The sequence below is a fragment of the Bufo bufo genome, chromosome 3 (genome assembly GCF_905171765.1).
Source record: "Bufo bufo chromosome 3, aBufBuf1.1, whole genome shotgun sequence".
NCBI lineage: Eukaryota > Metazoa > Chordata > Amphibia > Anura > Bufonidae > Bufo > Bufo bufo.
This window is the reverse complement of record NC_053391.1, coordinates 13,595,130-13,622,448: the sequence shown is the minus strand read 5'-3', so window position 1 is coordinate 13,622,448 and position 27,319 is coordinate 13,595,130.

The window sequence follows — 27,319 nt, the reverse complement described above, 5'->3', positions numbered from 1 at the left end:
CATGCCTGCACCAGAACGCGAATGCCTGTACAGAATATGGCTGCTTTCTTCCAGAAATAACTCCACACTTTTCCACAGGTTGTATCTGGTATTACAGCGCACTTGATTGAAGGGAATTGGGCAAAGATCAGGTCTGATGCTGATTTTTGGGAGGTTGTTTTTCTAATTGTATCTCCTTAAGGGCTCATGCACACGACAGTATTTTGCGTTACGTATACAGACCGTATTTTGATTCCGTATACGGAACCATTCACTTCAATGGGTCCGCAAAAGATGTGGACAGCACTCTGTGTGCTGTCCGCATCCGTGTTGCTCCGTTCCGTGACCCAGCAAAAATTATGAGACATGTCCTATTCTTGTCCGTTTTGCGGACAAGAATAGGCATCTCTATAATGGGCCTCCTGTTCCGTTCCACAAATTGCGGAATGCACACGGACGGCATCCGTTTTTTGCGGATCCGCAATTTGCGGACCGCAAAAAAACTACACGGTCGTGTGCATGAGCCCTTAGGCCTCGTCCACATTTCCGTTTTTCACTGGCGTGTGCTGTCCGCATTTTTCACGGACAGCACACGTACCCATTGATTTAAATGTGTCTGCTCAAATTTCAGTATTTTTTTACTGACCATGGGTCAGTAAAAAAATCACGAAGGCATGCACTACTTTGATCCGTGATGCAGACCAAGCACGCCCATAGACGTCTATGGGTCTGTGAAAACCACGGACACACGACGGATGGCATCCGTGGTGCGTCCGTTTTTTACTGAAGACTAATAGAAGTTTCTTTGGAAATTAATTTTCAGCTCAGTGAATTATGGATGACAGACGAATGGTAAAAACGGACACAAGGACCAACCACAGATCCTTCACAGACATTTTCACGGATGAAACATGTACGCTTTTTACTCGGACATGACACTGACATGGAAATGTGAACGATGCCATAACCCCACTAGTAAGAACACTTTTTTTTTTTCATTTTTTCATCACTTTTTTTTTCAACACGTGGTAACTTCACGGGGAATTTATTTTTTTACGTGACCAGTTTCAGTTTCCATTTTGGGATACTGATTAACTTATTTCTTTTTTAAACAAATAACATCAAGTCTGACTTTGTTTTATGGTTTGGTTTTCTTTCATGACCTTTACCGCGTGGGATAAATATTTTGTTTATTTTAAAGTTAAAATCCTTACAGATTGTAACGATACAAATTATGTAACGTCACTCCAATATTGATAAACCACAAATGGTTCAATATGTGCGTGTGTTTACACGCACACATAATATAATGTAAAGACATACAAAACATGATACATAACATCAATAAAAATAGCAGCAATACATGAGGTATGTACTGTGACAAAAAGTATTCCCCCACCGTCAACCGGGTCACATATTTATAAATTGGAACCGGGTATACAGTACGCTACAAAAACTAATTGACCAAAAATGTCACCCATACATTTAGTCACCCTGGTCCTATCTCAAAGTATTATATGCCCCAATATAGTTCATCTCCATATCCAACAACAAATAAACTGCTAATGCAAAACAATCCCTAAATAGGGCTCAAAATAGTTGGTGATGGATATGAAAAACATAATGAACGACATAAACCGGTGGCAAGAAAATGACCTACAGACCCAGGGTCTTGAGGGACCTGGTTTTCTTTCATGACCTTTACCGCGCGGGATAAATATTTTGTTGATTTTAAAGTTAGGATCCTTACAGATTGTAACGATACAAATTATTATGTACAGTTTATTAATTAATTTATTTTTTACAGTTTTTTCCCATAATGAAGAATGAACTTATAAAAATAATTTCTGCACACTTTGTTGAACATTTTTGATACAATTTTAGTCCAACTATGAGACCCTGCAGTCCTTTGGTTGTATCAGTAATAGATTGTAGTAATACTGTATTACAGTATATTATGCCTGTCGGTGTTCTGCTGGCAGGCTGCCTATTAGACTCTACAAAAAAGTTCTTAAAGGGCTTCTGTCACCCCACTAAAGTCTTTTTTTTTGTTGGGCTACTTATAATCCCTATACTGCGATATATCAATATATAATGCTATTACTCATTTTGGTTCAGTAGTTAATTAAAAAAATGGACTTTTATAATATGTAAATTACCTCTCTACCAGCAAGTAGGGCGGTTACTTGCTGGTAGCAGCCGCATCCTCCTTTTATAAAGACGCCCCCTCCTCATGTTGATTGACAGGGCCAGCAAACGCGCTCGTCCTCTGACTGGCCCTGTCTGCATTCAAAATCTGGCACCTGCGTCGTACCTGTCTTCAGTTGGCGCAGGCGCACTGAGGGGAGGACGCTCGCTCGGCTGCTCCATCCTCAATGCGCCTGCGCCGATTACGTCACATCTACACCCGGCGCAGGCACACTGAGGAAGGAGCGGCCGAGCGAGCGTCCTCCTCTCAGTGCGACTGCGTCGACTGAAGACCGGTACGGCGCAGGCGCCATATTTTGAATGCAGACAGGGCCAGTCAGAGGACGAGCGAGTTCGCTGGCCCTGTCAATCAACATGAGGAGGGGGCGTCTTTATGAAAGAAGGATGCGGCTGCTACCAGCAAGTAACCGCCCTACTTGCTGGTAGACAGGTAATTTGCATATTATAAAAGTCCATTTTTTGAATTAACTACTGAACCAAAATGAGTAATAGCACTATAGGGATTATAAGTAGACAAAAAAAAAAAAAGACTTTAGTGGGGTGACAGAAGCCCTTTAAAGGGAATCTGTCAGCAGTTTTGTAGCTATGACACCGGCTGGCCTGTTACATGTGCGCTTGTCAGCTGAAGGCATCTGTGTTGGTTCCATGTTCCTATGTGTCCGCATTGCTGAGAAAAATTAGGTTTTAATATATGCAAATGAGTCTCTTAGGAGCAACAGGGGCGCTGCCGTTACACCTAGAGGCTCAGTTCTCTCTGTAACTGCCGCACCCTTTTGATTCTGATTGACTGTTCCAGGCAATAAAAAGATCATTGCACAGCGAAAAAAGTAATTTCCGCAGCAAAAAAAAGTTACAAAACTGCATTTATTACTGTGGAAAAGCCATCGGATTTCACCCTTTCCATTGCAAAGAGTGAAGTCCGCAGGAGAAATCCACTGTATAGACTGACATGCTGCAGATTTCAAATCTCCAATGCCGCACCTTTTCCATTCCATTTTTTGCAGATAGCATTTGTCCGCTTAAGGCTACATGCACCCAACCGTTGTGTGCTTTGCGGTTCGCAAATCGCGGATCCGCAAAACACAGATGGCGTTCCGTGTGCGTTCCACAATTTGCGGAATGGCACGGACAGCCTTTAATATAGCTGCCTGTTATTGTCCGCAAAGCGCGGCTCGGATGCGGACCAAAACAACGGCCGTGTGCATGAGGCCTAAGGCTACATTCACACGACCGTATGAATGAGTCTGTATCCGTTGAGCAATTTTGCAGAACAGGTGCGGATCCATTCATTTCTATGGGGCCGCAAAAGATGCGGACAGCACACCGTGTGCTATCCACATCCGTTGCTCCGTGCCACGGTCCCGCTAAAAAAAAAAATAGAACATGTCCTATTCTTGTCTGCAATTGCGGACAAGAATAGGAATTTTCTATGATAGCCGTGGCATGTGTGGTCCACAAATTGTGGAACGCACATGGACCAGGGTCCACGTTCGTGTGAATGTAGCCTTACTTGTACTGTACGGATTCGGAAAATTCACAGCTAATCAGTCCAATGTGAACTCAGCTTAAAGGTGCCCATCAGTAATGGCCAGTTTGCCGTGTTCGCCCAAGAATCGCCCGTGCATCGCCGGACTTGTGGGTTAAGATGGCAGCTCGCATGTGTTCTTGGGCGAACACGGCAAACTGGCCATCACTGGTGCCCATACATACACCTTGGCCTCGGGATCCTCATGCACGTCATCCACATGTGGATCCTTGGGCTGCACTGTGTATGGGCACCGTGAAGCTATCCCTAAATACAATAGATGGGTCCAATCACAAAACCCTTGCTCTGGGCCACTAATGTGACCATTAGGCCTTTTTCACACGGGCGTCACGGAATTTGTCCGGATGCGTTGCGGCAAACCCTCGCGAGTAGGCACAAATTTTCAGTCAGTTTTGTCTGCGATTGCGTTCAGTTTTTTCTGCGCGAGTACAATGTGTTTTAATGCGTTTTGCACGTGCGTGAGAAAAAACTGAATGTGGTACCCAGACCTGAACCCGGACTTCTTCACTGAAGTTCGGGTTTTGGTTCAGTGTTCTGTAAATTTTATTATTTTCCATTATAACATGGTTATAATGGAAAATAATAGCATTCTTTAAGGACTCTTTCAGACGGGCGTTGCGGGAAAATGTGCGGGTGCGTTGCGGGAACACGCGCAATTTTTCAGCGCGAGTGCAAAACATTGTATTGCGTTTTGCACGCGCGTGAGAAAAATCGCGCATGTTTGGTACCCAAACCCGAACTTCTTCACAGAAGTTCGGGCTTGGGATCGGTGTTCTGTAGATTGTATTATTTTCCCTTATAACATGGTTATAAGGGAAAATAATAGCATTCTGAATACAGAATGCATAGTACAATAGCGCTGGAGGGGTTAAAAAAAAAATAAAAAATTTAACTCACCTTAGTCCACTCGATCTCGCTGCCGGCATCTCCTTCTGTCTCCTTCTTTGCTGATTGTAGGAACAGGACCTGTGGTGACGTCACTCCGGTCATCACATGGTCCATCACATGATCCATCACCATGGTAAAAGATCATGTGATGACCGGAGTGACGTCACCACAAGTCCTGTTCCTACAATCAGCAAAGAAGGAGACAGAAGGAGATGTCGGCAGCGCGATCAAGTGGACTAAGGTGAGTTAAATTATTTTTTCTTTTTTTTAACCCCTCCAGCGCTATTTTACTATGCAGTCTGTATTCAGAATGCTATTTTTTTCCCTTATAACCATGTTATAAGGGGAAATAATAATGATCGGGTCTCCATCCCGTCTCCTAGCAACCGTGCGTGAAAATCGCACCGCATCCACACTTGCTTGCGGATGCTTGCGGTTTTCACACAACCCCATTCACTTCTATGGGGCCTGCGTTGCGTGAAAAACGCACAATATAGAGCATGCTGCGATTTTCACGCAATGCACAAGTGATGCGTGAAAATCACCGCTCGTGTGCACAGCCCCATAGAAATGAATGGGTCGGGATTCAGTGCGGGTGCAATGCGTTCACCTCACGCATCGCATCCGCGCGGAATACTCGCCCGGGTGAAAGGGGCCTAATACAGAATGCAAAGTCCAATGTCCCTTGAGAGTTAAAAAATAATAAAAAAATTACTCACCTCATCCACTTGATCGCGCAGCCGGCATCGTCTTCTTTCTTCTTCTTGCAGGACCTACAAAAGGACTTGCGCTGACGTCATCGTGCTCACCATGTCATCTCCTTAGCAACCATCCTTCAAAAAAATCGCATTGCATTCGCACTTGCTTACGGATGCAATTTGATTTTCCCGCAGCCCCATTTACTTCTATGGGGCCTGCTTTGCATGAAAAACGCAGAATATAGAACATGCTGCGATTTTCACGCAACGCACAAGTGATGCGTGAAAAAGATCGCTCATGTGCACAGCCCCATTGAAATGAATGGGTCAGGATTCAGTGTGGGTGCATTGCGTTCACGTCACGCATTGCACCCGCGTGGAAAACTCGCCCGTGTGAAAGGGCCTTACTCTTTTGTTGTTTTGGACCCCTTGATAGGATGATTTTTTTGCATGAGTATTAAGTCTGGATCCATTTTTCTGAAATCTCGAATCTTTTGCCGTCCGACACTTCCAGAAACCATCCATTTGGCCCAATGGGGCAGAAATCCGTTCATCTGAAAGGGGAGAAGATAAGGGAATAGTTCTTGTTATTCTCGCATTGTTCCCGTGCTGACTGGTTTTACGCGGCATTTAGGCTTTAACTCTCTCTCCCGCGTTCCTGCCCTTGTTTGTTTTCTGCTATTCTATATTATTTTCTATAATTGCCGTCGTTGTCACATTTTCAACAAACTGTAGAGCACACAAAAAAAACAGACCTCAGCGGGTTACCTGTTAGCGAGCTGCGGTGAATGGCGCCTTACTCCATTCCTACTTGAAAATAATTGAGTTAAAATAAGATAAACATCTCATTGTGGGGGACAATGGAAAATGCTGAATTAAGCAAACAATCATTTAAATATAATCTCCTGGGAATAATTGCCGTCCGGGAACATTTTTATAGCTTTATTTGGCTGCTTTTAGTTTTGATATGTCCAAGTGGGAACTGTTATACTCCCTGAAATCATTCACAGCCGGGCTGAATATCTGAGGTTTATCAAAGTGAAGCATGGAAAAGTTAACCCGTTCTCGAGAATTGCTCGACTGCGGAAGGTAAAAAACTGAAAGCACAAGTTTTTCTATTGGAAGATATAATAAAAGCGGCACTCCTATCAATGATAGCAGGGATGCCCTCCAGCTGTTGTAAAACAACAACTTCCAGCAAGCCCAGACAGTCTACAGCTAGGGCATCGTGGGAGTTGTAGTTTTGCAACAGCTGGAGAGCTGCAGGTTGGGCATCCCTGAATAATAGCATATTCACAGGGTATGTTCTTGGATCAGGGCTGTTGCTATAGGAGGTGTAGACATAGCAACTGCACCCTAAGGGCTCGTGCAAACGACCATATGTATTTTGTGGTCTGCAAAACACAGATCCGCAAATAAATACTCAAGACATCCATATTGCACCCATTTTTTTGGTGGATTCATTGTAACAATGCCTATCCTTGTCTGCAAAATGGACAAGAATAGGACATGTTCTATCTATTTTGTGGAACGGCCATGCGGACATAAGGAAATGTGTGCTGCCTTACTGCAGCCACCTTCTATAGTAATACATCTGCTGTAATACAGACTATATTGTACTGATCTTCACATACAGCAGTCAGCTTTCCAGGGTCCTAACAGTGTCTCCCGGTACTCAAATGCCACCAAGACTTATAGTATAGCTGAACTGCATAACAACTGGATGGCTGCATGGACAAATAATCACGCACATACCAACACTGGCAGGTAACAAATATACGCAGGTATGGGCTATCCCGCCCACTTTAAAACTTCCCCTCCCACTTCCACTATTCCCCAAATAACGACACATACACCAGGTTGGAATGAATTGGCCACAGCAGCCGTTTATTAATACACATATTAACTTTCCTTAAAAAATATAATAACCAACCCATATGCAACAGCATATGACAACCCCCCCAACATATGTATAACATATAAGAACACATATTAACGATGAGGGAGGTCCTCGAAGCCCCAAATGAATTAATCTTAAAACCCTACTTCGCAGGGTACTCCATCTTTTTGCCCCCAGCTGATGAGCGCCAGCTCGGGGGCACCACTGATTGACCTAAACCCCTTGCCCCAACATACCAACCATGGGAGTCCAGCCCCAACCATGGAGCCCTCCCATCCTCCAGAACCTATTATTCCACCAACTCCGAGGACCTCCTGCCGCCAAGAATGCATGTGCTTGACCTCTTAAGCATGTGCGTCCCTCCAAATACCTAATGCAGTCTCAATGCCCCCTTGCAATCCCAGACTCCACAAATCCATTCCAATCGCATTGAGATGCACTCCATCACTCCGCGAAAACACCCCGGAGCCTTGCTCCAACTCCACTTGCCTCACAGCTACAGCCCTATTCATAGTAACATAGTAACATAGTACATAAGGCCGAAAAAAGACATTTGTCCATCCAGTTCGGCCTGTCATCCTGCAAGTTGATCCAGAGGAAGGCAAAAAACCCTGTAAGGTAGAAGCCAATTTTCTCCACTTTAGGGGAATAAAAAATTTCTTCCCGACTCCAATCAGAATAACTCCCTGGATCAACGACCCCTCTCTAGTAGCTATAACCTGTAATATTATTACACTCCAGAAATACATCCAGGCCCCTCCTGAACTCCTTTATTGTACTCACCATCACCACCTCCTCAGGCAGAGAGCTCCATAGTCTCACTGCTCTTACCGTAAAGAATCCTCTTCTATGTTTGTGTACAAACCTTCTTTCCTCCAAACGCAGAGGATGTCCCCTCGTCACAGTCCTGGGGATAAATAGATGATGGGAGAGATCTCTGTACTGACCCCTGATATATTTATACATAGTAATTAGATCTCCCCTCAGTCGTCTTTTTTCTAAAGTGAATAACCCTAATTTTGATAATCTTTCAGGGTACTGTAGTTGCCCCATTCCAGTTATTACTTTAGTTGCCCTCCTCTGAACCCTCTCTAGCTCTGCTATGTCTGCCTTGTTTACAGGAGCCCAGAACTGTACACAGTACTCCATGTGTGGTCTGACTAGCGATTTGTAAAGTGGTAAGACTATGTTCATATCACGGGAATCTATGCCCCTTTTGATGCAACCCATTATCTTGTTGGCCTTGGCAGCAGCTGCCTGACGCTGGTTTTTGCAGCTTAGTTTGCTGTTTATTAAAATTCCTAGATCCTTTTCCATGTCAGTGTTACCGAGTGTTTTACCATTTAGTATGTACGGGTGACTTGCATTATTCCTTCCCATGTGCATAACCTTACATTTTTTAGTGTTAAACCTCATCTGCCACTTATCTGCCCAAGCCTGCAATCTATCCAGATCCCTCTGTAGTAGTATACTGTCCTCATCAGTGTAAATTACTTTACACAGTTTAGTGTCATCTGCGAAAATTGATACTTTACTATGCAAGCCTTCTACAAGATCATTAATAAATATATTGAAGAGAATAGGGCCCAATACTGACCCCTGAGGTACCCCACTAGTGACAGTGACCCAATCTGAATGTGTACCGTTAATAACCACCCTCTGTTTATTAATAACCACCCTCAACATAAATCTCCCCACCGCCCAATTTACCTTTATCCTGGCCTTGTTCAAGCGATCAGCTGACCTAGCCCCACGCTAAAACATGCCTGTAGACCACATCTGACCAAACGGATACTGTTCCTGTGAATAATGACCAATTCCGCAAAACGTCAAATTTTATGTCCCTAATCAGTTCCCTGAAAGGTCTAGTCCCTAGGTCATTATCACCTGCAAGTACAACTAACACGTCAGGCGGTCTGCCAGACGCACCAGTCTGTGGATCTCCGGCAACACACTCCCCCAAACCATACCTCTCTTTCCTATCCAGCGGATAACTGCAGCCTCCCTTGCAAAACCTAACTGCCGCCCATCCTGTTATACCGCCGCTCTCAAGGCTCCCCTCCCAAAAAAACTAGTGGCCTAGGATCCACACTAAAGCCGGTTGCTGTCCTGTAAAAGAGGAAAAGAAAAAAGAGCACCGCTAAATTATACATCCGATCCTGAACTCAACTACCATTTTACATCAACAAAAAACACCCAAAAAGAAAGAAAACTCCCACCCCCAAAACCTTAAAGGCGAGCCGGGCGAATATATGATTGAAAACGATGAGATTCCCACCGACCGATACGCTTAATCACCTCATCACCCGCCCCTTGCCCCTTCTTGCCGCCTCCGTAGCCCCCCAATGCGAAAAGAATGACCCGTGTAACCCGCCCCCTCTAATCCCAGATGTTTTAAACACAGACGGAAAATTGCAAGAAACTAAAAACGGGACAAAAAGGATCCATCTTCATGAATCAAAAGCGGCCCCCGCGAACCGTTTCTAACTGCCTGGTAATCCCCCAAACACTGCACCGGGCACATTGTGCACCCCGGGACTGCGTATAGGACCACCCTATACCCCTTCCCACTTGTGTCCGTATTTAAAAGCCTAATCTGAAACTCCACCCAGTCCTGATAAAGGTCAACATCTTTCTGTAACAAACCCCTCAGTCTCTGGACACAAAGAAGGCCAACGAAAACGCCAACCTAAACAACACAAAGGCAGACCTGCACACCTTTTGTACCTGTATGCCCAAGTCCACCAACAAGGCGAATTAAACCGGGCACCTATCATCCTGCCTTTGTCGTCTCCATCCCTTCAATGCCTGGACCACTAAAAAGAATTTAGTGACATCCGGCAAACCTCGTTACCTTAAAACCGAAAGCGAAGCCTGCGACCACCCTGTTCACTTTCGCTACTGACCAACCTCCGTCTTTGCCGTGCCCTAAAAACAGTACCATAGGGGCCTCCAAATCACTAACCGCACTGTTCCCATCAACCCTCAACGTGTTACACCAATTTATCCAGCAACCCCAAGCCCTGCAATATGCGTCCCATGTATTCGGGGCCAACGAAGACCGTATCAACCTCTCTACCATTCCTCCAGCAGATCCCACAGAAAGGTTGGGCAGGAGAGGGGGACCTCCTCCGCCTCCAGCGCCAGCTTCCAAAATCGCTCCCACTGGAAATGAGAAAGCACATCAGCTATACCATTTTTTTGCCCCTGCAACCACCCAGGCATTCAAAGCCAGATATTCCAGGACCAAACTCTGCAATAACTGTACCACCTGTGGCGACATTGCCGACAATGAATTGATCGCTTGAACCAATCCCAGATTATTGCAATGGCAACGCACTTTATGGTTACGAAAAATCTCGCCCCACAGGAAATCCGCCACCAAGATCAGAAAAAGTTCTAGTAGCGCTAAATTACGCACCCATCCTCGCGAAACCCAATCATCCGGCCATTTTTCCGCACACCATTGCCCACCACAATAAACCCCAAACCCTGTTCCTCCTGCCACATCTGAGAATAATTCTAAATCTAAACTATTCATTACTTCGCTCAAAAATAACGACCGCCCATTATAGCATTCTAAAAAGAAACCCCAGACTCTCAGGTCGTCGTGCAGTTCCCTTCCCAACCTTATATAATGCTGAGGCGCCGACGCTTTGGAAGTTGCCATTGATAGACGCCTTGAAAAAGCTCTGCCCATCGGTATTATTCGACACGCAAAGTTTAATTTACCCAAAGGCGATTGCAAGTCACGTAATTGAATTTTATTCAACCGCCGTACTCGCTGCACCGTATTTTTTAAGTCATCCAACTTCTCTGACGGCAGCCGACATTCCATCCTTACGGTATCAATAACAATACCCAAAAAACTGAGCTCCGTCCCAGGGCCTACGGTCTTCTCAGGTGCCAGCGGAACTCCAAACCGCCTAAACAACGTTTCTAACGTATGTAACAATAATGAACAAACCGTCAAACCTGGAGGACCTATGCAAAGAAAATCATCCAGATAGTGGATGATAGAAGACCAGCCTGCTGCATCCGCCACTGCCCATTCCAAAAAAGAACTAAAAGTTGGAAAATAAGCACAGGACAATGAGCACCCCATCGGGAGACACCGGTCCACGAAAAAAATCCCTTCCCAGTAACACCCCAATAAGTGTAAGCTATCCAGGTGTACCGGCAAGAACCGAAAAGCCGCTTCGATGTCCGTTTTTGCTAACAAAGACCCTTTTCCAAATTTTTTAACCCAGCTAACTGCCGCGTCGAATGACGTATACACGACCGAACACATTTTGGGATCTATCCCATCATTGACCAACGAACCTTTTGGATAAGACAGGTGATGAATGAGCCGAAATTTATTCGGCACCTTCTTAGGAACAACTCCCAAAGGTGACAAGTGCAAACCCCCCACCGGAGGTTCCACAAACGGTCCCGCCATCCTACTCAGCCTCACCTCCTTATCCAGCTTTTCTGTCACCACCTCTTTGGCTCATAGGCAGACCGCAAATTCTTTTTAAACAAAAACGCTTCCCCCGGAACAAATGGGATACAAAAACCGAAGCTAAACCTTTCCCATAACAACTGCGCCGCTTCCCCATCCGGGTACCTACTTAGAAATGGCGCCATCTCTTCCAGTCGCATCGGCGTCACCCCCTTTTGAAGCATCGTCCCACCCTTTCTGCCTACTCCCTCTAAAACATCTATTTGCTCCGTCCTCCCCCACAGGAAGTGCATTCGTGCTTAAACTTACACTACGCCCGGAACTTACACCCTCCTTCATTGAACAAAGAACATCGTCCCCTGGCCGAAGCTGTGGTAAATGAGGACTGGCCGGATCACCCTGCCTCCCCCCAAAAGGGCTGGACCATTCTAACCGGAGCTGTAACTTTTAGCCACAACGCGACGTCCTTGTGGTCCCAACGAATGTTGGGACGCACGGCCTTTCGCTGGCGAAATTGTTCGTCATAGCGGAGCCACGCTTGCCGGCCATTAACCCAATATGCCTCATTAATCGTGTCAAGGTAGATTGTGAGCCCCATTGGGGACATCGAGTGATGCTAATATCTGTAAAGAACTGCAGAATATGTCAAAGCTATATAAGTGAGTATAATAAAAAATTATTAATTATTCCCCCTCACCCAATTGTCCGAGCATTCGAAGAGTGTCCAAATGACCCAATATCCAGTGCACCCCAGTATGTAGCTCATTTGTAGCAGAGATTGAAAGAGTATCTTCACACAGGACTATATATGCTGTAAGTGCAGTAAATAAAACATAACAAATGCAATCATTAGACCAAAGAGCGCACAACAATAGTTGTTATTAAGGCATGAGCTGACCGACTGTGCAGAATCCCTAATATCCCTCATGTGTCGTGACAACTAGAACATCTTATTAACTTGTCTACACAATAAGTGGAAATAGGACATGATCAATTCAGCCATTATTGTCCCATCATTTTACACTTTCATAATCAGCCTCCTTGTTCAGACAGAGGGGTATTATATCTTCAGCGTAATTATCCTCTCTGTCTCCTTTAATTTTCAGTTTCAGTTTGCAGGAATAATAGTTTTGTTGATTTAACCAAGTTGCACAATTTTATAAAGGATTGTGAAGTTCAGCCTGTACTTCAATGGCATATTGTAGCTTTAAAAAAGGGAAAAACAGAAAAACAAAAATTCTGATAAAAAATATAACCCTTTGCTACTTTAAAGGGACTACACCATTGACGGTCTATCCTTAGGGCAGGCCATCTACATATGTCTGAACAGGGAATCCTTACAGATCAGTACAGTAAAGGGGGCACTCAAGTGGTGGCACTGTACTGTACATAGGACCCCTACTCATCAGAAAAAGGGAAAGTATCATCAGGAAATAGTTTTTATGTTAAACTTATTTTAAAATGTGATTTTATTTAAATACTGCATGTCAATAAATATATTTAACAAAAAATAAAATAAAATCTTTCATTTCTCACTCGTTTTGCCTCACATTCTGTAGAGATCAATTCCTAGCAGTGACCTCATCATCATCATCTTCACAGGCAAGATTAAAGTGGGAGGTAACATAGCTATATACAGTTGCAAGAAAAAGTATGTGAACCCTTTGGAATGATATGGATTTCTGCACAAATTGGTCATAAAATGTGATCTGATCTTCATCTGAGTCACAACAATAGACAATCACCGTCTGCTTAAACTAATAACACACAAAGAATTAAATGTTACCATGTTTTTATTTAACACCATGTAAACATTCACAGTGCAGGTGGAAAAAGTATGTGAACCCTTGGATTTAATAACTGGTTGAACCTCCTTTGGCAGCAATAACTTCAACCAAACGTTTCCTGTAGTTGCAGATCAGACGTGCACAACGGTCAGGAGTAATTCTTGACCATTCCTCTTTACAGAACTGTTTCAGTTCAGCAATATTCTTGGGATGTCTGGTGTGAATCGCTTTCTTGAGGTCATGCCACAGCATCTCAATCGGGTTGAGGTCAGGACTCTGACTGGGCCACTCCAGAAGGCGTATTTTCTTCTGTTTAAGCCATTCTGTTGTTGATTTACTTCTTTGCTTTGGGTCATTGTCCTGTTGCAACACCCATTTTCTGTTGAGCTTCAGCTGGTGGACAGATGGCCTTAAGTTCTCCTGCAAAATGTCTTGATAAACTTGGGAATTCATTTTTCCTTTGATGATAGCAATCCGTCCAGGCCCTGACGCAGCAAAGCAGCCCCAAACCATGATGCCCCCACCACCATACTTCACAGTTGGGATGAGGTTTTGATGTTGGTGTGCTGTGCCTCTTTTTCTCCACACATAGTGTTGTGTGTTTCTTCCAAACAACTCAACTTTGGTTTCATCTGTCCACAGAATATTTTGCCAGTACTGCTGTGGAACATCCAGGTGCTCTTGTGCAAACTGTAAACGTGCAGCAATGTTTTTTTGGACAGCAGTGGCTTCCTCTGTGGTATCCTCCCATGAAATCCATTCTTGTTTAGTGTTTTACTTATCGTAGTTTCGCTAACAGGGATGTTAGCATATGCCAGAGACTTTTGTAAGTCTTTAGCTGAAACTCTAGGATTCTTCTTCACCTCAATGAGCAGTCTGCACTGTGCTCTTGCAGTCATCTTTACAGGACGGCCACTCCTAGGGAGAGTAGCAGCAGTGCTGAACTTTCTCCATTTATAGACATGTCTTACCGTGGACTGATGAACAGCAAGGCTTTTGGAGATACTTTTAAAACCCTTTCTAGCTTTATGCAGGTCAACAATTCTTAATCGTAGGTCTTCTGAGAGCTCTTTTGTACGAGGCATCATTCACATCAGGCAACACTTCTTGTGAAAAGAAAACCCAGAACTGGTGTGTTTTTTATAGGGCAGGGCAGCTGTAACCAACACCTCCAATCTCATCTCATTGATTGGACTCCAGTTGGCTGACACCTCACTCCAATTAGCTCTTGGAGATGTCATTAGTCTAGGGGTTCACATACTTTTTCCACCTGCACTGTGAATATTTACATGGTGTGTTCAATAAAAACATGGTAACATTTAATTCTTTGTGTGTTATTAGTTTAAGCAGACTGTGATTGTCTATTGTTGTGACTTAGATGAAGATCAAATCACATTTTATGACCAATTTGTGCAGAAATCCATATCATTCCAAAGGGTTTGCATACTTTTTCTTGCAACTGTAGATAAGATATGGCACATCATTCACAGTAAGTGATGACTACAGCTTATCTACTCTCCCTCCCTGCATAATGAGCTCTACAAAGATCACAGAACGTGCCAACAACACTCTCTCATAGAAGTCGAGTAAGCTCCAGACTATAGATTCCTATAGTCCATCTGGATGCTGTAAAACAAATCTCAATCAAGGCAGCATAATCACGTACAGAACAACTAATTAGAAGAAAAGAATAGTATGTGTCAGTACCTGGTTGTAATCAGTAAAATAAAAAATATCTAGGTGATACATTCCCTGTAAAGATATTTTGTTTACTAGAGCACTTTCAAATAGCAAAGCCACATGCATGGTCCCTATAGGACAACAAGCAGAGTCTATATGGGTCAGTATAACATATTATATAACAAAAAAATACCGCACCAGATAGAAATGTCAGGTTTCTGCAAACCTGGGTGTACAATGATTACAGGTGTGGTCTGTAGACATGCCTTTAGGACGCACTGGAAGACATTTTTCCCAATTGACAGACTTTGAGAGGGGTACATAATTGAACTGAGAGAAGCAGCATGGTCATTTAAAAAAAATTTGCCTGCCATGTACGTTGGCTGTTCTGACCTATTTACTAGGAGATGTTGGGAGAAGCAGTTACGTAAGGACACCAGTAGAGAGAATTGTTTGATCCACTGACAACCACAAGCAGCTCTTCTGTTGTCCAAGTTCCGTTGTTCAATATCCAGACACAGGTGGCACCTTCATTACACCCCTTCTCTGCCCAGATCATTTCCAGGTGCTTAGCAGAAGGAAATTTGGTGTCACTGTGCCCATTACGTGTCCTGCCCTTGACAACCGGCCATTGTCATTGCAGTTGTTTCGTGAAAAAGAAATCTGAACTGCCATGGACTGGAACCATATCATCTTTAGCGATGAATGCAGGTTCCGTTTGGGATCGGGTTGGAGTATGGAGGCCTCTTGGTGAGCACTTCAATCCTGCCTTTGTAGTGGTGCAACACACTGCCCCAACTGCTGGTGTGATGATCGGGGAAGCCATCACATGCAACAGTTGGTCACCCCTAGTAGTGATAAGAGATACACTAACAGCTCAGCGATATGTGCAGGACATCCTGCCACCATACAGGGAGTGCAGAATTATTAGGCAAGTTGTATTTTTGAGGATTAATTTTATTATTGAACAACAACCATGTTCTCAATGAACCCAAAAAACTCATTAATATCAAAGCTGAATATTTTTGGAAGTAGTTTTTAGTTTGTTTTTAGTTTTAGCTATTTTAGGGGGATATCTGTGTGTGCAGGTGACTATTACTGTGCATAATTATTAGGCAACTTAACAAAAAACAAATATATACCCATTTCAATTATTTATTTTTACCAGTGAAACCAATATAACATCTCAACATTCACAAATATACATTTCTGACATTCAAATACAAAACAAAAACAAATCAGTGACCAATATAGCCACCTTTCTTTGCAAGGACACTCAAAAGCCTGCTATCCATGGATTCTGTCAGTGTTTTGATCTGTTCACCATCAACATTGCGTGCAGCAGCAACCACAGCCTCCCAGACACTGTTCAGAGAGGTGTACTGTTTTCCCTCCTTGTAAATCTCACATTTGATGATGGACCACAGGTTCTCAATGGGGTTCAGATCAGGTGAACAAGGAGGCCATGTCATTAGATTTTCTTCTTTTATACCCTTTCTTGCCAGCCACGCTGTGGAGTACTTGGACGCGTGTGATGGAGCATTGTCCTGCATGAAAATCATGTTTTTCTTGAAGGATGCAGACTTCTTCCTGTACCACTGCTTGAAGAAGGTGTCTTCCAGAAACTGGCAGTAGGACTGGGAGTTGAGCTTGACTCCATCCTCAACCCGAAAAGGCCCCACAAGCTCATCTTTGATGATACCAGCCCAAACCAGTACTCCACCTCCACCTTGCTGGCGTCTGAGTCGGACTGGAGCTCTCTGCCCTTTACCAATCCAGCCACGGGCCCATCCATCTGGCCCATCAAGACTCACTCTCATTTCATCAGTCCATAAAACCTTAGAAAAATCAGTCTTGAGATATTTCTTGGCCCAGTCTTGACGTTTCAGCTTGTGTGTCTTGTTCAGTGGTGGTCGTCTTTCAGCCTTTCTTACCTTGGCCATGTCTCTGAGTATTGCACACCTTGTGCTTTTGGGCACTCCAGTGATGTTGCAGCTATGAAATATGGCCAAACTGGTGGCAAGTGGCATCTTGGCAGCTGCACGCTTGACTTTTCTCAGTTCATGGGCAGTTATTTTGCGCCTTGGTTTTTCCACACGCTTCTTGCGACCCTGTTGACTATTTTGAATGAAACGCTTGATTATTCGATGATCACGCTTCAGAAGCTTTGCAATTTTAAGAGTGCTGCATCCCTCTGCAAGATATCTCACTATCTTTTGACTTTTCTGAGCCTGTCAAGTCCTTCTTTTGACCCATTTTGCCAAAGGAAAGGAAGTTGCCTAATAATTATGCACACCTGATATAGGGTGTTGATGTCATTAGACCACACCCCTTCTCATTACAGAGATGCACATCACCTAATATGCTTAATTGGTAGTAGGCTTTCGAGCCTATACAGCTTGGAGTAAGACAACATGCATAAAGAGGATGATGTGGTCAAAATACTCATTTGCCTAATAATTCTGCACACAGTGTATGTATTCCTCTCATGGCAGGGCTTCCATTTATCAGCAGTATAACACTCGCCCGCACACAGCAAAGAATTCCCAGGAATGTCTCCTCCAGATTACAACACCAGATGTATCAACAATCCAGCATTTATGGGAACAGCTGGGACACCAGCTTCAGCATCCGACAAGTGTGCAGAATCTACAGGCCCAATTGCAACATCTGTGGGCAAATGTGCCGCAAAATACCATACAGAACTGATATGCCTCCATGCCCAACAGTATCTCATCTTGTATCCAGTGTAAAGGCCGTATCTCATCGTGTATCCAGGCTAGAGGCCGTATATCATTTTGTATCCAGGCTGGAGGCTGTATCTTATCTTGTATCCAGGCTAGAGGTTATATAGCATCTTGTATCATGGCCAGAGGCCATATGTCATCTTGTATCCAGGCTAGAGGCTGTATCTCATCTTGTATCCAGGCTATAGGACGTATCTCATCTTGTATCCAGACTAGAGGCTGTATCTCATCTTGTATCCAGGCTAGAGGCCGGATATCATCTTGTATCCAGGCTAGAGGTCGTATATCATCTTGTATCCAGGTAAGATGCTGTATCTCATCTTGTATCCAGGCTAGAGGCTGTATCTCATCTTGTATCCAGGCTAGAGGCCGTATCTCATCTTGTATCAAGACTAGAGGCTGTATCTCATCTTGTATCCAGGCTAGAGGAAGCCCAACAGGGTCCTAGGACCACCTTCCAATTCTGAAGTTCACCCCAATAAACTTCTCCTTTCCTCTAATATTGTAATCACTTATATGTATCATCCATACAATTACACATCTCTTAATAATTCCATCTCTTGGTGTGGAATTTTTGCACCCTATCTTCAGTGGAGTGGCACCCTATGTGATCGTCGGCAGCAACTACCCTTCAGCTGGGTCCCGGCAGTCATAGTTTTCCAATGTGTCCCATGAATCATACCACAAAACATCTAGAGAAGACAGCCATTTTGAGAAGATCACCTGTACAGATTTCATATGCTGGTCATCAACTTTGACAAGAATACCCTGGCCTAAAGATCATTTTTAGTACAATTTAAATGCAATTTTGGTGGTCATCTCTTTACCATTAGCTCCTTGGAGGTGACATCTGCTCAGTATCACTGGGACAAAAGAAGAAAATGGCACAGTGGGTAGCTCCATCCAAGCAATGGTGTACGAGGAGGCACATTGACCTTGTGTATCTCCCCATACGTCTCATAATGTTCACATGAACTAAATATGCATTTGGCAGCTCTTTGATTTCTATAATGGCCGTCTCTTTTCATCTCACTCGAATTGTTCAGGACATTTTATATTTCAAAATACCTTTCCATTACAATTTTCTCTAAATACACTTGCTTTCCAGACCTCCAAAAAACATCAAAGCTGGAGCCTTTTAAATGAAATAAACCGTCACCACCTTCTAAGCCGCACAGTGCTGTAGCTATTAAATAGGACACAGCTCGAAAGTGAAAATGACCTTTAGGTTCTGCAGAATGTGTTCCTTGTACTTCCTCCGGTGTCTGCGAAAAGGTAAAGCATGGCCTAAGGCGCCCACAGCTTGACTTTATAATAAAGATAACCTCTGTTATTTCCATTAGTTTACAAGATCACTTTTATAGTTCTGGATAACTTGATTTTTTTTGTTTAGTTTTTATTTATTTTTATTTTTTTGCTAATTTGTTCAGATCTAGATATCAAACCTTAAAAATCTAAAAGTGCATAAAACATTTACTATGTACAGTACAAGAATATAACTTCTAAAATACTGCTCCTATGTACAAGAATATAACTACTATAATACTGCTCCTATGTACAAGAATATAACTACTATTAAACTGCTCCCTGTGTACAAGAATATAACTACTATAATACTGCTCCTATGTACAAGAGTATAACTACTATAATACTGCCTCCTATGTACAAGAATATAACTACTATAATACTGCTCCTATGTACAAGAATATAACTACTATAATACTGCTCCTATGTATAAGAATATAACTACTATAATACTGCTCCTGTGTACAAGAATATAACTACTATAATACTGCTCCCTATGTACCAGAATATAACTACTATAATACTGCTCCGATGTACAAGAATATAACTACTATAATACTGCTCCTATGTACAAGAATATAACTACTATAATACTGCTCCTATGTACAAGAATATAACTACTATAATACTGCTCCTATGTACAAGAATATAACTACTATAATACTGCCTCCTATGTACAAGAATATAACATCTATAATACTGCTCCTATGTACAAGAATATAACTACTATAATACTGCTCCTATGTACAAGAATATAACTACTATAATACTGCCTCCTATGTACAAGAATATAACTACTATAATACTGCTCCTATGTACAAGAATATAACTGCTATAATACTACTCCTATGTACAAGAATATAACTACTATAATACTGCCTCCTATGTACAAGAATATAACTGCTATATTACTGCTCCTATGTACAAGAGTATAACTACTATAATACTGCTCCTATGTACAAGAGTATAACTACTATAATACTGCTCCTATGTACAAGAATATAACTGCTGTAATACTACTCCTATGTACAAGAATATACCTACTATAATACTGCCTCCTATTTATAAGAATATATAACTACTATAATACTGCTCCCTATGTACGAGAATATAACACTGCTCCCTATGTACAGTACAAGAATATAACTGCTATAACACTACTCCTATGTACAAGAATATAACTACTATAATACTGCTCCTATGTACAAGAATATAACTACTATAATACTGCTTCCTATGTACAAGAATATAACTACTATAATACTGTTCCCTATGTACAGTACAAGAATATAACTACTATAATACTACTCCTACGTACAAGAATACAACTACTATAATACTGCTCCCATGTACAAGAATATACTATAATACTGCTCCTGTGTACAAGAATATAATTACTATAAGACTGCCTCCTATGTATAAAAATATTACTACTATAATACTGCTCCTTCGTACAAGTGTATAACAACTATAATACTGCTCTTATGTACAAGAATATAATTACTATAATACTGCTCCTATGTACAAGAATAGAACTACTATTATACTGCTCCTATGTACAAGAATATAACTACTATAATACTGCTCTTATGTACAAGAATATAATTACTATAATACTGCCTCCTATGTACAAGAATATAACTGCTATAATACTGCTCCTATATACAAGAATATAACTACTATAATACTGCCTCCTATGTACAAGAATATAACTACTATAATACTGCTCCTATGTACAAGAATATAACTACTATAATACTGCTCCTATGTACAAGAATATAACTATTATAATACTGCTCCTATGTACAAGAATATAACTACTATAATACTGCCTCCTATGTACAAGAATATAACTACTATAATACTGCTCCTATGTACAAGAATATAACTACTGTAATACTGCTCCTATGTACAAGAATATAACTACTATAATACTGCTCATATGTACAAGAATATAACTACTATAATACTGCCTCCTATGTACAAGAATATAACTACTATAATACTGCCTCCTTGCTGAGAGGTTGTGTGTCAGGAGCTCTCCTGAGGCTTTGGATGTCTGGAGAAAGTCCAGGGAGTTGCCACCCCCGGGGGGGAAGCTCCCAAGCAAGGCCCAGGCTTCTAGGCCAAATCTGGGAAGCACCCAGACAACTCCGTCAGGGGATGTAAATCCCAAAGTTTCTATGGACAGAAAGTATGTCAGCAGTACCAGTTCCAGCGTAAGAGAAGAAGAAGGAAAATGTAAGTGTCCGGTGAAACCACCTGCCAGTGTGAATGAAGGGTCACCTGTGTGCAAGACCAAAGTGTTGGAGAGTCCAGAAGTAAGAACCGTGCAGAGTGTGCAGGAGCTGAGACAATCTCCATTGCCGGCCTCAGGTGGACAATCCACCTCCACCCCGGGGAGGCTGAGGAGGACATCTCTGGAAAAGCAAACTATCCAGGAGAATCTGCAGCAGCGTGTGGTGATAGGTTCTGAGCGCAGAAGGTCTGGGGGCATGCAAGCTGTGAAGGAGATTCAAAGGCAGTAATGGAGGAAGACCTCAAGGTGCTACCAGTACCGTCTCTGCTACACAGCCGGGATCCAGTCGCCCACCAGGAGATTGTGACCCAAGAGCAGTGACAGCAGCCGCAAAACTCCAGGGACTGCAAGGCTCTGCACCAAAAATGCAGATTCTTGTTCCAGGACAGACAGAAACCTGTACTGCAAACAAACAGCCTGCAAAACTCCCCAGCAGCAATCAGAGGCCTCCAGAGCAGCCACCTGAGCTCCACCTGGCTGAGCAGATCCCAGCACTGGTGAGGAGAATGGAGACGCTGAAGAAACATAAGCTGTACCTGCAGAAACAGATAAACTGCACATACAAACTAAAGGCTGCAAACCCAGGGAAGCAGGCCTTACTGGACAAGAAGCTGGACTGACTGGCCAAGGAACTCGCTGACAATGCGCAGGAGATCGACTCTGTCTTGGAGAAAATGGGGCCAGTGGGAGAGACATACCGGAACCAGCAGAGGTTTGAGAAGGACAAAAACTCTGGGACCAAATCAACATCTAGGTCTGAAACCCTGCAGTCCCACGTAAGACCCATATTACAGCCATCAACTCTTCCCTTTGAGGAGAGAGAGTTGTACAAGAAAAGTACATCTAAGAAACAAGAGCCAAGTCCTGCATCAGCCCCCGGTGAGGTACTACAAGTCCCAGCAGTAAGTACTGCACAAGATGAAAACTGTGGACTCTTACCTGATGACAGCAATGAAGTGGCAGTGCAGACACCACAAGTCCCAGGAGGCAGTGCACTGCAGGAGGACTGTGGACTGACACCTACAGGTAACACTGTAGCAGCACCTCAGGGTGTGTCTGAGCAGGACGCTCAGGACTGTGGGGTGCAGGGGGTTAATACTGAGGACTGTAATGCTGCTGAGATGTCTGATGTCTCTGTGGATGGTAATGTCCCAGCTGAGGAGTCCTCTATGGCTGCTGAGATGTCTGATGTCGCTGATATTTCTGTGTGTGATAATGTCCCAGCGGAGGAGTCCTCTATGGCTGCCATGTCTGATGTTGCTGATGTCTCTGTGGGTGATAATGTTCCAGCGGAGGAGTCATCTATGGCTGCTGGGAACATAGAGAACCCTGGTATTGATGGTGGGGAGGGGGCAGTGCAGTCTCAGGCTGAGGAGTTCCCCCCTTTAGTTACACCACAGGCAGCAGAGTCCCACAGTACGGGCGGTCAGCAGCCCACACGTCGCCCCCCGCAGGATACTGGTACTGGTCAGACATCTGGGAATGCTTGGAGTCGGGGTTCTCCATCATTTCCCTCTAACGCCAGACAAACAGGCCAGGCCTTCAAGAGAAGGAACGTTGTCAGGTTTAGACATAAAGGGGCAAAAGAAGATCTCCCTGACAGAAGGTGTGTGGTCAGAGACATGTTGTGCACCCAGATGGGCTTCCTGCCAGCCGACATCCTGGCAGTAATAAACCTCCCAGACAGACAGGGCTATGATATTAGCTTCAAGCTCATGTCTGATCTGGACCGGTTCTGGGCTCTCTACACCCGGGTCAGAGATACTGAGGGGTGGAACAAGTTCAGCTTCATTCCCATCTCTAAGCCTGACACTGTAAATGTCACCATAATTTTCTGGAACGAGTCTGTCCCCCCTCAGGATAATATTATCTGGCTCAGGAGGCATTGCGACCTCAAGTCAAACCTGACCAAGACCAGGGATGAGGATGGAATCTGGACTGGGGGATGGAGGGTCCTGGTTACATTACACCAGCACCAGAACATCACCCATCACCTTCCCAATACCTTCTTCATTGGCCGGGAGAAAGGGGTTTGTTTCTATGCTGGTCAGCCCAGGCTATGCTTCAAGTGTGGTAAATCAGGTCACGTGGCGAGTGTCTGCACCATGATGAAGTGCAGCCTGTGCGGGGACATCGGCCATGTGAGCGCCACCTGCCAGAACATAAGGTGTAACCTGTGCGATAACATCGGTCACCCCCATAGAGACTGTCCTGAAGCATGGCATAACATCTGTAGAAATCTCCCTGATGAGGACTTGGTGGAAGGGGCAGATGTCCCAGATGAGGAGCAGGAGGAGGAGGCGCTATTGTCAGGGTCATTATACACAGTGCCAGAGACCCCACACATGAATGATACTGTGCCGGACCACCCGCAGGCAGGTAACACCGAGGGGGACATGGAGGTTGTGGAGCAGCCTGTAGAGCATCCAGTGTCTGTCTCCTCCCCTGCCCCAGCACCCACCACTGGGGAAAATAAAATCCTTAAAAAAGGGAAAAAAGATAAGTCCAGCCGCAGGCCTGAGGGTGAATGGACCACCGTCCAAAAATCCACTAAAATGAGAGTGGACAGGCAGGCTGATGGAACTGTAACAACCAACAGATACGGTGTGCTCTCCGAGTCAGATGGAGAGGCAGAAATAGAGAGAGAGCTGAAGCGTATGATGGCGGAATGTGATGACGACCCAGGAGGGGATCCTCCCACAAAAAGGAGACCTCTTCATGCCGAGTCACAGTCTGTATGGGATATGGAAACTGGTAGTCAGCAAGAAAACTCTGACTCTGATTTATGATGATGGGGGTTATCTTTCTTCTTCTTCTCCTGATGGCAGACTTCCATCTTAAAGTGGTCACCAGCAATGTGAATAGTATTAGAGCTAGAAAGACCAGACATGCTGTCTACGAACACCTGAGATACCTCAAGGCCGATGTGTTTTTCTTGCAAGAGACACGCTTAAACACCTCAGGTCTCATACGAGAGGCAGAGCGAGAGTGGCAGTCTGGTCCGTCCTTTTGGTCGATGTCTGTGGAGCCTTATGCCGGGGTCTCTATCTTGTTTAACACCCATGATGTAATTATAAATAGACTAACGGAGATCTCGATGGGAAGGTGCCTTCTGCTAGAGATTACCATCCGAGGTAGAAGACTCCGGCTTATTAACATCTATGGGCCACAGACAGTGAGCGAAAGGACTCAGCTTTTTAATGATGTTAAGCCATACTTATTCACATCTATTCCTATTATCATGGCTGAAGACTTTAATGCCACCACTACAACCAGTGACAGGCCTAGTGGTAGACCCCTTACTAGGGACTGTAAGGTCCTAAACAACATTATTCTGCATGTCGGCCTGTCTGATGTTTTTGTACAGGGTGGTAGGCGTCCAAAGTTCACTTACACCTGTGCAGGACGCAGTAGTAGGATAGATCTGGCTCTGGTGAGTCCTACTGAAGCCATCAGTGAAAGAAGGGAAAAGACAGTCCCTTATTCTGACCATTTGGCCTTGTACTTTTGTTTGGGCGCCACTAAGCATCCAGATCTTGGTAGAGGGCTATGGAAACTGAACGCTAGTCTTTTAGATGATAGCTCTGTCCAGGAATACATTCACTCTTTCTTTCAGAACCAACTTGACAGAGTGGATTTCTATGAGAACATGGCTGACTGGTGGGAGGATGTCAAGGAGGAGATCAGGTCCCTCTTACAGAGACTGTCAGTTAAGAAGGGGAAGAGTAAGTATGGCCAGTATCTGAGACTGCGCAAAGAATTGGAGTCACTCTATTCGATGGGTGGGGATGACCAACAAAGGATTGACCGGCTGAAATCTGAGATAAGGCAGTATCAGTACAGCAGGTACACCTCCCTGGTAGCTGAACGGGATTATGGGTCCTTAGGGGCTCCTGATCCCTTTGAGAACTGCCGGGAGCGTGTAGCTAAAAAACTGATCACAGGTCTCACTGACTCCCAGGGTGTTTTACAAGAATCTCGGGAGGGTATCCTGGGGGTGGTGAGATGCTACTATGCTGACTTGTTTCATAGGAAGGCTTTGAATAAGGAAAAAGTGACCCAATTTTTGAAGGCAACTCCAGGGCCTGATACTAGAGATTTGGACTTTTCTCCTTTAACAGCAGAAATAACGGTGGAGGAGGTTAAAGTGGCCATTGATAAATTACATCTGAAGAAGGCACCAGGTCCAGACGGTATTACTGCAGAATTTTATAAGAAGTTCAGAGACCACTTAGCTCCAATCCTCGTGGATGTGTACAAAAATTGTCTAGAAAATCACCTGATGCCTCCGTCCATGAGGGTGTCCTCGTTAATTCTGCTGTCTAAAGGGAAAGAGCCTAGTGACATCAAGAACTGGAGGCCAATTGCCCTCTTGAATGTCGACAGGAAGATTTTGGCAAAAATTCTGTTCTCTAGGTTAGTTTGTTTGTCCCGGGCACTGTTGGCAGGCTGTCAGTTCGGCACAGTAAAAGGGCGGAACATCTCTGGAGCAGTCATCTCGATAAGGGAGATGTTTGAGAGATGTAAAGCTCTGAGGTGTGGGAGATATGTTGTAGGTCTGGACCAGGCTAAAGACTTTGACAGAGTAGATCATGAGTATCTATGGGCCACTTTATCAAAGTACGGCATTCCGGGACAATTTGTAGATTGGCTGAGAACTTTGTACAGAGAGGCTGAGAGCTTTCCTCTAATCAATGGTTGGCAGGGTGACACGTTCAGGGTTGAGGCTGGGGTGAGACAGGGTTGCCCGCTGAGTCCACTGCTGTATGTGTTTGCCTTGGACCCGTTCCTGAGGTCACTGCAGGAGTGTGATTTTCAGGGGGTGCCGGTCCCCCATTGCCTGCCCCTGAGTGTTGTTGCCTACGCGGATGATGTGACTGTGGTGATATCTGAGCCTCGTGAGGTGGAGATGTTGTCGGCAGCCATCAGAAGCTACTCGGAGGCCTCAGGGTCTCTGGTCAACCTTGAGAAGAGTCAAGCTTTCTGGACATCGGATACTGACCCTGATTTTGATCTGCCACAGTTTGCGAAGGCCTCCACCCATATTAAAATCCTTGGGGTTAAATTTGGTAGGGAAGATAATGCCAAACTAAATTGGGAGGAAAAGTTGGATGCCGGAAATATAAAGGTTCAGCGATGGAAGAACTGGAGGCTGACCTATAGAGAAAGGGTTACTATGCTGAAGACTTACCTGGTCCCTGTCTTCTTGTACATCTCTGTCGTCTTTCCTTTGCCAGAATCTTTCTCGCTAGGCTCTTTAGCCTGTTCTTCCAGCTGTTATGGGGGAACAGGTTGAACCCAGTAAAAAGAGGGATCACCTACCTACAGAGGAGAGAGGGTGGGCTGGATATGTTAAATCCAAGGGTTTTCTTTGACTCCATGTTTCTTAAAGTTAATTTTGGTGACCTGGACTCAAATAACAGCTCCCTGTGGGTGAATAGTATCAGGGATTGGATATTGCCTTTTGCAGAACCTTGGATGCGAGGCGGCAGTCTCAAGAGGGGCCGATTGACTCGTGACTTCCTCCCCCAGTACCTGGACTATGGTGCAAGATGTCTGAAGAAATGGGGTATAGACAAGTCTTTCATTGAGAGTAAAACCAGGAAAGATCTATACTCCAGAGTATGTAGGACCTTCTACTGTTTACAGCTAGCACTTCCAGACTGTCCAACCTCAACCTTACAGGATAGTCTGAGGCTTCTGAATGGACCAAGGCTGCCCCCTAAATTCTGTGATATTGGCTGGCTCTCATTGCAGGGAAAACTCTTTGTCAGGGGGAATCTAAAATTCCTCAGTGTGTCAGACCGCATGTGTCCCTTAGGTTGTCAGCAGGAGGAG